An 11215-nucleotide genomic window follows, 5' to 3' on the forward strand; every position below is an offset into this window, starting at 1 on the left:
TCAATCTACAACTACCACCTGGACTGGGCTGTCTTCTTCTCCAATGATCCCAGGGGCCCAGACCTACGTCCTGGGCCTGGGAGCCTCACCCTTCTCAGGCGAGTCTCCTTAGGCTGCCCCTCCCAGAGAATCTGCCCGCCGCCCTGGAAACTTCACTCCGCCCCTAGGCGTGTCTCTGTGCGGCTCTTCCAGCAAGAAGCCACCTAGCTCCTGGGACCCTGCTCTGCACCAATCACCTGGCTATGCAGCCCCTCCCCTGAGCCACCACCTGGAGCCCCGTACAATAGCTCTGAGACACAGAGACCCGCCACACACCTCCTCCTCCGGACAGCCGCCCGGTTCCGACGCAGTCACTAGGAATCCAAACAACTCACTTCGGGTCTCCTCCTCCCGCCAACCACCCATAGCCCTAGGCAGTCACTCCAAGTCCAAGTGACCCGCCCTGTTCCTCCTCCTCCTCCTTGGGGTAGCCCCCCAGGTGTTCAGGAACGGTGGCTCCGAGACCAGGTGACTCAGCACGCTCCTCCTCCAGGCAGGCCACCGGTGTTCAGGAGCAGTTGCTTTTAGTCCAATCAGCTCACCACTCGCCTCCTCCTTGGCAACCGCCTGTGGCTCTGATGCAGTCACTCCCAGGCTAAGCGTCCCACCGCTCTCCTCCTCCAGGCAGGCCACCAGTGTTCTGGAGCAGCTACTCCGAGTTCAAACAGCTCGTCACGCAGCTCCTCCTTTGGCAACCGCCCACAGCTCTGATGCAGTCACTCCCAGGTCAAGCAACACGCCGCGCTCCTCCTCCTCCTCCGGGCAACCTCCCGGCACTCAGGAGCGCTCGCTCTGGGTTCAAACAGTTTACCACGCAGCTTCTCTTCTGGCAACCGCCTGTGGTTCTGATGCAGTCACTCCCAGACCAAGCGTCCCGCCGCGCTCCTCCTCTTCCTCCGGGCAGTCCCCCGGCGCTCAGGAGCGCCCACTCTGAGTTCAAACAGCTCACCACGCAGCTCCTCCTCTGGCAACCGCCCGTGGCTCTGATGCAGTCACTCCTAGACCCAAGCGACCCGCCGGGCCTCTCCTCCTCCTCCGGGCAACCCCTTCGGTGTTCGGAAGCAGTCACTCTGGGTCCAAACAGCTCGCCACGCAGCTCCTCCCCAGGCAGCCACCCGGAGCCCCAGCGGCTGCTCGAGTCCAAGCGCTATGCTGAGCCGCCTCCTCTACGATGATCCCAGTTGTCCGTGTTTACCGCTCCAGCGGGGGGAGGGGCGTCTCGCCGAGCAACTCCACTTCACAAATTCCCTGCGTTCCGGGGCTACCGCCCCATCCGGGACGCCTCCCCAACCGGAGAGACTCACCCGGCAGCTTTGAGTTGGTCCCAAGTCTCTCACTATCTCCTCTTTTGAATCTTGCGTCCTGGAGCCACGTGAAATGCAGCCGCCCTCTAGTCCGCCATCTTGGCCCCTTGATCTGATGTCATGTTTTGTCTGTATCAAAACTGAGTGCTTCTAAATTAAAATTTAAAAATGGATCCAAATATTTTTAATTCATCTGATTTTAAAAGGTTCAATTTAAATTGGATAAACTAATAGTAGTAAAATGTCTTTAAAATTAACTCACAAGTCTCTAGGTGGTCAAACTAATAAAACGTTGATGTTTACAAAATGTCTGACATCAATTTTTTTTTTGGGGGGGGGCTGGGGATCGAACCCAGGGACTTGTGCTTACAAGGCAAGCACTCTACCGACTGAGCTATCTCCCCAGCCCCTTGACATCAATTTTTGTAAAACTTTTCTTCAATAGGAAAGAGCTGGCAGATACTGTTTACACTTGTCTGACATCTTGTTTTTTTACACTTGTCTGATATCTTGTTTTTTTTTTACAATAAGATGACTGAATTAGAGCTGACATTTATGGAATTACTCAAAAGTGTTTGAGACATCTGATTAATTTACAAAGTTATTCCATGGAGGAACATACTTAAAAACATTATTCTTTGTATATTAAATGTGTTCATATTTTCCAGGTATACAAGCCTTTAAAGCAGAAAATTTATCAAGCTGCTAGTCTCCAAATTAAACTTGTCTGTAATGGTAAACCTATCATTTAATGTTCTATATAGGACCTGTCATCAATAGGGTATATGTAAAATTTGTTAAATTATTTCTAAAACTTATTAAGAGCCTCTTTTCTTTAAAAGTTAAGCATGAAAGCATTTTACCACTTTGCCACACAAAAGGAAACTTAAAAGCTCTCTCAGTCCTTCTTTAATTCATGTTTTAGATGTAATGTTAAATTGTGTTAACATTCATATAGACTCAGGAGTCAATATATGTAAACTGCTTAAGATGACATTTAAGAAAGAGTGTAATGTGCAGTAGCAAAAGTGGGACAACAGTGATTGAGATTGGAGTCTCTGACCTCATGACTTTGGAAGTGGACTTCCTTCAGAGCTACACAGAGCTCCTAACTTTATACTTTGCAGCTGTACCATCTTGGATCTACAGGTTCAACTTGATTCCTTCGCTGCTGTCATCCTGCAATGGCAAAGGAAGGAGGGCTTTGCCTGTTCCTTGGTGAAGAGTGCTGTTTCTACGCCAACTGATCTGGCATTGTACAAGATAAAATCAAAAATCTACAAGAAGATCTGGAATGTTGTAGGAGCGAGCTCCACTCTAATTTCCTCTGGACTGGGTTATACAGGTGGCGCCCCTACCTCCTCTTGCTTAGGGGACCGCAAATCACCATTATCCTTGTGTTCACCTTTGGGTCTTGCATAATCAATAAGCTTACCCATTTCCAAAAAAGCTAGGCTAAATCTGTGCAGCAATAGTGGTCTGACAGCATTATACCACCCTTCATAATGATGATTGGGAGCCCTATAGGGTCATAGATCACTCGTATAAGGACACTGGGGTCTAAGTGTCACTCCCTTAAGCCCTGCTCCTCCTGAGGGCCCTGACTGAAGCACTAAGGTGGTAGTCAATAATGGGTAAGATCCTCAGAGGAGGACAACCTAAGACAGGCACACCTTCCAGTAAGGTGGACCCCCAAACTGCTAGGGTGATGTTCCATGATGGGTAAGACCCTCCCAGGGTCAACCTAAGACAGACACACCCTTAATATAAAACAAAAAAGAGGGATATGTTGGGACTAATGACACGTTAACTAACTCAGGCTGACTCCTTACTCCCTGGTGAGTGAGCAAGATCAAGGCCTCAAAGGTGATTTTAATAGTTAATAACAATAAATCGGACCACCATCCAGGATTGATTAACAGTTCTGCGAACATGATCAGTTCGTGCTTGCCATATAGTCCTATGGGACTCTCACCTGCGTGAACCCCCCGTGCCTTGCTGACATCTAAGCTAATTGATTCCCGCCTAGCCCCCACCCTACATAAAAGCTGTGTGATTTCCTCAATAAATGAGATTCCTGCTGTGCCTCATGCGCTGACAGACCTCCTGGCTCTGGTGTGTTTCCTTTGCCTCCAACACTCATCATTCTGCTCAGCCCTGTATTCTCCTCAGGCAGGCCCTGAGGAGGTACATTGTACCTTGTTGCCCGACAGAGAGCAACAGGGTGGAGAGAACAATAATGAGCCAGGTAGGGCAAAAGCATTGGATCACAGTCTCTTCTTCTCTCTCTTTGTCCCTGTAGTCCCTTGAGCTCCCTTGGTTTGCCTGAATTGGGACAGGATGCCTCTGCTCTTTGAGAGAGGACAATGAATTCACCTGTCATGGCTTGAGAGATCTCAAACACCCCCACAAATCTACAGGATGGGACCTCTTCCTTGCTGGCCCCATGAGATGGCCAGGCTATGTCTTCCTGGAACTGATTTGCCAGCTCCCACCCTCAGCAGGTGGAATATGTCCCCACCAAAAATGCCCCAGAATGTTGGGTGCAGGGTGGGATCCCTGTACCTAAGGGCCCCAGTCCTGGCTCTGCATTCTGTGCCTAGACAGGACCCCTTCTCTAAATTCTTTCTCCTGGGGCAGTGGGTTCAAGAGTTCATGACCTCCCTATAGCAGGGTACTGAGGCAGTTGAGCTATATGTGTGCCACAGGTTTAGTAAGTGCCGGCCCCTGCATCTCAGGCATCAGGTGACCTGCTGCCTTCTGCACATGTGCACCCATGCCTGGAACTCGAACCTGTTCTCTTTCCCCTGAGGAATTCCTGCTCAGACTAGAGGATTCAGCACACTTCTACTCCACGAAGTCACCCTGACATCTCTGTGCTTACCGTGACCCACTCTGCAAGCCCCAGAGGTCCTGAGCTCCACAGGGAGGACTGCACTTGACTCCAGGCCCTGCCTCCTGACCTGGTCCTGGCCTCACTGCTCCTCTGAGGTCACCCTGGTGGACCTGCATTTGTTAGACCCTGGCGTGGATGCTCACGTGCTCAGAGGATCCACGTGCTCAAGTAGAATGTTGAATGGGCCTGCGGCCAACTGCTCAGCAACCAGCGGCACTCAGCAGGCTGAAGAGGAACTTCAAACTCCCTTTAGCCTGGACACAGTGCAGCCCTAGTGTGAAGTTCTATGCCCCTGCTGACCATTCTGTTTGTGGTGCTGCAATGTAGCCCTCATCTCCATGCCTTTAGGTCCTTTGGGGACTCATTGCTGGAGCCCATGGCCATGATGCAGACAAAGGTGACTGGAGATGTCAGAATCCCCACACTGAGCTCCAGGTAGGAAAGGCACCCAGGTCAGTGAGTTAGGGTGTGGTCGGCCCTGGAGGCCAAACCTGGGGTCCAGGAAGTATGCTAGTGGTTATCTGGCCCCACAGCCAGTGTCAGGTCCTGCTGGTCCACCGATTGTGGCCAGAACTGGTGCCTAGTTGAAGGGCACATGGAGAAGCAGGGCCACCTCTCCAGTGCAACCCAGCACAGGGCAGACCCTCTCAACCCAAGCATCCTCCGCCAAGTCACCCATGGGAGTCAAAGGTGGGCTGAATCTGAAGTAGCTGCAACATTACCCATTCACAGAATCTGGTTACTTGGTCATGTTATCTGTCCAGTGTTTGACACTGTACTTGGTCAGAAATATATACCTAATGCCCGTGGTTACTGTAACTGGTCATGGTATCTAATTATTATCTCTGTTTACTGTATGTGGACATGTAACTGTCTAATGTGTAATGTGTGCTCTTTTTACAGGTGTGAACTCTGAAGACAAGAGTTTCAGGGTTCCACAAACTTCCACCAAGGTGTCGAAGAAAATCCTATGAAGGCAGGCAGTGCATAGCATGAAAAGAATCTGTGAGGACAACCCATAAGAGGGTGATGATGAGGAGCTCTGAGAGTGGAAGTCAAGCCTCAGTGGAGACACCCAGAAAATAGGATGCCAGGAATCAGAATGTCTGCTGAGGAAAGGTCCATGTAATGTGTCTTATTGTAATAGATCCTAGTATGTAGGCAATATCTATGTTGACTCTTCCTGGTCTTGGTATCTGGCTTGACACCTCAGTTTACTGTAGCTAGTCAAGTATCTGCAAAAAGACTGGTTACAGTTTCTATTCACAGTTTATGGGTAGAATTTTGTTTATTGTATTTGGTCAGATTAGCTGACTAATGTCTCTGGTTATTCTACCTTGTCAGAGTGACTAATTGTTATCTCTGTTTACTGTATGTGGCCACAGTATCTGGCTTTGTAATTGGTCACAGTATTTGACTAAGGTCTCTGGCAGCTGTTGCTTGTCATCATATCTGGGTAATGTCTGTGTTTACTATATCTGGTCACAGTACCTGGCTAATGTTGCTGATTATTATAGCTGGTCAGAATATCTTTCTAATGTTTCTTATTATTGTAACTGGTCATGGTATGTGGCTAAGTTCTGTGATTATTGTACTGGGTTATGGTATCTGACTCATGACTGAAGGGTCAGGCATTAGGATGTTGCCTCTATTTGGTGCACCATGGGATCTGGCTAATGTCTCTGGGTACAGTACCTCCTGACTATACCTAGGTATTGTCTCAGTTTGCTGTACATGGTCACAATAACAGACTTCATTCTCTGGTTACCATACATTGTCACAGTAGTTGTTAATGTCTCTGATTCACCTATTTGTCACAGTATTTGGGTAATGACTCTTTTAACTATGTCTGGTGTTGGTATCTGCTCAATGTTCTGACTACTGTATTGTGTCATGGTATCTGGGTATTGTCTTGGTATACTCTACCTAGTCTTGGTATCTGGTTAATGTCTCTGATTACTAATCAAAGTATCTGGCTAATGTTTGTGGTTCATGTACCTGGCCACAGTAAGTGCATAATTTCTCTGGTTTATGTCCTTGATCACCAAATCTGGCTAAGTAGAGTCTCTGGTTATTGTACCTTGTCAAAGAGCTTGCTAATGGCTTTGGTTTCTGAACTTGTTGCTGTGTGTAGCTAATGTCTCTGGTTACTGCACCTGGTCACCTTATGTAGGTAATGACTCTGGTTACTATACCTAATGTCTTGGTCAGTTTTTTCCTAGCTGTGACTAAAAGGATCTGACCAGAATAATTACAGAGCAGGGTAAGTTTATGTGGGGGCTCACTATTTTAGTAGTCTGAAAGGCCATAGAAGGTCAGCTCCATTCATCGGGGCTTAAGATGAGGCAGGACTTCATGGTGGGAGAGGGTGTTGGAGGGAAGCATCTCATATCTCTGTGATTAGGAAGCAGACAGAGAGAATCTCCACTCTCCAGATACATAATATATACCCCAAAGTCATGCCCAAATTCCAGTCTCCTCCAGTCACACCCTATCCAGTCAGTTGCCAGTCACTTAATCCCACCAGGGTGTAAGTCACTGATTAGGCTAAGACTCTCACAACCCAATCATGTCTCCTCTGAACTTTCTTGTATTGTCTCACATGTGAGGTTTGGGGGGACACCTCATATTCAACCATCACACCTAGTCATGGTATTTTACTGGTTACAGTGTCTGAAAAATGTCTCTGGTTACTGTACCCAGGTCATAGTATTTGAATATTTTCTCTGGTTACTGTTTCTGTTCACAGTATCTGGCTGATGTCTCCCATTATTCTACCCAGTCATGGTATCTGGGTAATGTCTCTAGTTAGTGTACCTTTTCACAATATATGATTATTGTCTGGTGACTATATCTGATCACAGTAACTGGATATTTTTCTGTGTGCTACACTTATTCAAAATGTCTGACCCATTTCTCTGCATGATATACTTGGTTATGGTGCCTGACCAACATCTCTGGTGACAGTAGCTATACAGTGTATCTGGCTAATGTGTGTGTTTACTATGCCTTGTCAAGGTTCTGGCTAATGTCTCTGTGAATGCCTCTGCTTATTGTCACAGGTGGAGGTACAAGGTATTGTTTCTGCTGACTTTCTATCCACAGAATCTGGCAAAGTTCTCTGTTTACTGTACCTAGTCATCATTTCTGACTCTTGTCTCTAGTTATTGTATCTGGTCACCATACCTGGTGAATATTTACAATTAGTATACCTGGTCAGGATATCTGGCTCATTTATCTATATCCTGGACCTTTTATGCTATGTGGTTAATGACACTGGTTACTCTTCTTGGATACAGTGTCTGTGTAATGACTGTTTCCTGGTTGTCTGTGTCTTCCTAAAGTCTCAGCTACTGAACCTGGTCATGTTATCTTGATATTGTCTCTGGATAATATGTCTGGTCATGGTGTCTTATTAATACCACTGTTTAATGTGGCTCCACATGTAATTAGTTTTTATCACTGGTTACTATACCTGGCTGTGGTATCTCACCAGTACCTCTTCTTATTGTAACATATTGAGTTTAAAGGATTGTCTCTGCTTACAGTTCCTGGCCACAGAATCTTCATTTACTTTACCGAGTTATAGCATCAGCTTATTGTACCTGCAGCTGTTATTAGGGTGATGTCACTGTATATTGCTTCTAGTCACAATATTAGGCTTATGCCTTTGGTTACTGTACTGTGTCATGGAATCAAGATATTATCTTTGATTCCTCTACCTGGTCATGGTATCTGGATGATATGTCTGGTTACAATACCTGGACATGACCTCTGACTGATGTCTCTGGGTACTGTACCTGAGCATAGTATCTGGGAATTGACTCTGTTTAGTGTACCTGTGTATGGTGTCTATGTATTATCTCTGGTCACTGTTCATGGTTATTAAATCTGGTTAATGTCTCTAGTCCCTGTATCTGGTCATGGAATCTGGGTAGTGTCTCTGATTATTATATCTTGTCACAGTTTATGGTTAATGACTCATCATGGTATCTGGGTATTGTTCTGTGTACTATACTTGATGAACATGCCTGGATATGTTTCTGTATACTGTATCTTGTCACTGTCCCTAGCTAATGCCTCTGGTTACTACACCTAGTCATGGTATTTGCCTAACGTCTGTACTTATTGTCACTGGCCACAGTCTCTGGTTAACACCTCTGCTTATTGTAACTCATTGAGGTAGAAGTTAGAAGATACAAGGTATTGTCTCTGCTTTCTGTCCCTTCCCAGAGAATTGGGCTAAGGTCTCTGTTTACTATACCTAGTCATGGTATTAGGGTATGTCTCTTTTTTCTGTACCTGATCATGTTATCTGACTAATGTCTCAAGTTACTGTATCTGGTCCAGTATTGGATTACTATCTCTGTTTACTGTATCCAGTCAAATATCTAGGTATTATTGCTCAACATTATACCTTGTCACAGTGTCTGGAAAATGTCTCTGCTTACAGTACTGGGCCACAGTATCTGAATGTGCTATCTATCTATTAAAACTGGTCACAATACCTGACTCTTGGCTAATGTCCCCAGTTACTAAACCTGGTCCCAGTATCCTGCTAATGTCTCCTGTTTTTATTCCTGGTCACAGTACCTGGCTTATTTGTCTAATTGATACCGTCATGTATGTGGTTTCTATATCTGCTGTTGTCTGGTTTCCAAACCTGATCACTGAATCTGGATATTATCTCTGGTTACAGTTACTGGTTTGTGTGTCAGGATAATGCCTCTCTTAATTGTATTCAGTCACAGTATCTGGGCATTTTCTACCTGGTCACTATATTAGGCCTGGTTACTCTATCTGTTCATAGCCTCTAGCTATTGTTTCTAGTTAATTTACCTGGTTACAGTGGCAGGTTAATGTCTCTGGTGAGTGTATCTGGTCAGTATATCTGGGTTTTGTCTCTGTTTACTGTACATGGTAGTGGTATCTGACAAATGTCTCTGGGTACAGCACCTTGTCATGTTATCTGGCTGTTTCGGTTTACTATACATGGTCAGGTTATCTGACTAATACTTTTGGTTACCATACCTAGTACCAGAGTCTGGATAATTTCTGGTTTGACTACCTTCTCATGGTATATGTTTTTTGTCTCTGGTTGCTGCACCCAGTTTCAATTAAAGGCTATGGACTGTAGTGGCTGTACCTGGATATGATATCAAGCAATTGTCTGTGAATGCTGTAGTTGTTTATGGTATCTGACTCATGTCTCTAATTGCTATCCTTGGTCACAGAATTTGGATACTATTACTGGTTACTGAATTTGGTAATTGATCTAGCTATGGTTCGGATAGTATACCTATTCATGGTATCTGGATACTGCACCTGGTCAAGGTACTTGGTTAATGTCTTTGGTTACTGTACTTGGTCAGAGTATTTACATAATGATTGTGTTAAGTGTACCTAGTCTCAGCATCTTGCTAAGGTCTCTGGTTACCATACATGGTCACAGTAATTGCCTAATATCTCTGGTTACTGTACCTGATCATAGCATCTGGCTAATGCCTCATCTTACCATAACAGGTCACAGTATCAGAGTCTGTGCTTCCTATTCCTGGTCAAGTATCTGGCTAAGGTCTCTGTTTACTGTACATTGTCCCAGTATTGGATTATTGTATCTGTTTACTATACCTGGTCAGTATATTTTTGGTATTGGTTCTGTTTAGTTTATCTGGTCACAGTACCTGGCTAATGACTCTAGTCAGACATTGGCTAACTATTATTCTGGTTACAGTATGACTCACAATACTTGATTAAGTCCAGTTGCTAGATTAGGTCATGGTGTCTCTGTAACATCTATGATTACTATACCTGATTGTAGAATGTGGGTTTTGTCTCTGCTCACTCTCCATGGACATGGTATCTGATTATTTTCTCTGGTTACTGTTTCTGGTCATGGTAGATATTTGTTATTTGTGCCCATGGTATCTTGCTGGTATCTCTAGTACCTGGTACATATCTGGCTTGATGGTTAATCTGAATTGTCAACTTGATGGGATTAAGAGATTCCTAAGAGTCAAAGGCTCTTGTATGTCTCAGTGAGGTTGTTTGTAGGAATGATTGGCCTGTGGGACAACAAACTGAAGGAAAGACACACTGTCAGTGTGGGTAGCACAGTCCAATAGGTTGGGGACTTGGATGGAACAAGAGTTGGAAGAATAAGGAAGCAACAGCAGAAGCAAGCTTGATTCTTCTTGAGAGGGTTCTTGACTACTGCTGTGATCAACTGAGGACATCATTATCTAGCTCCTTCCTTTTTCCAAAGCAGACTGACAAGTAACTGTATGGGGAGTTTTCAGGCCTTTGGTCTAGGATGGGGTGACATCATTGTCTTCTGTTGTTCTGAGACTCCAGTTTCATGGAATGATCAGCTACTCTCTCTCCTGTTCTCCAGCCTGCAAATGGTTACTGTGGAACTATCCATATTCTAGAAGTCTAAACCAATCTAATGAATCCCCTTTTTATAACCATGCATATATCCTATTGCTTCTATTTCTCTAGAGAAGTGTGTCTGATACATCTGGCTAGTGTGTTTGATTACTGGTCATGGTATCTGGTTATTGTCACTTTGTAATATACCTGGTCACAGTATGTCTGTAATGTCTCTGTTTAGCACACTTGGTCACAGTATCTGGATAATACCTTTGGTTAGTGTATGAGCTCACAGTATCTGGGTATTGTCTGTGTTTTCTGTATGTGAACATAGTATCTGTGTATGTTTCTGAGAATTGTACAAGGTCACAATACAGGATTATTCTCAGTTACTGTACCATGTCACAATATCAGAGTATTGTTTTTGTTTACTGTCTTTCATTATTTGCCCCTATTGTTTTGGGCCTCTGGCAAGATAGAACAAGATGACAGAGGGCATGTACTGTAGCAATGTTGATTATCTCATTGTGGCCAGGAAGCAGAGATAAGAAGGTAGAAAGGAAGGGAGCCTGGGATAAATGACAAAATGTACCCACAAGGGCAT

The sequence above is a fragment of the Sciurus carolinensis genome, chromosome 12 (genome assembly GCF_902686445.1).
Source record: "Sciurus carolinensis chromosome 12, mSciCar1.2, whole genome shotgun sequence".
Classification (NCBI taxonomy): Eukaryota; Metazoa; Chordata; class Mammalia; order Rodentia; family Sciuridae; genus Sciurus; species Sciurus carolinensis.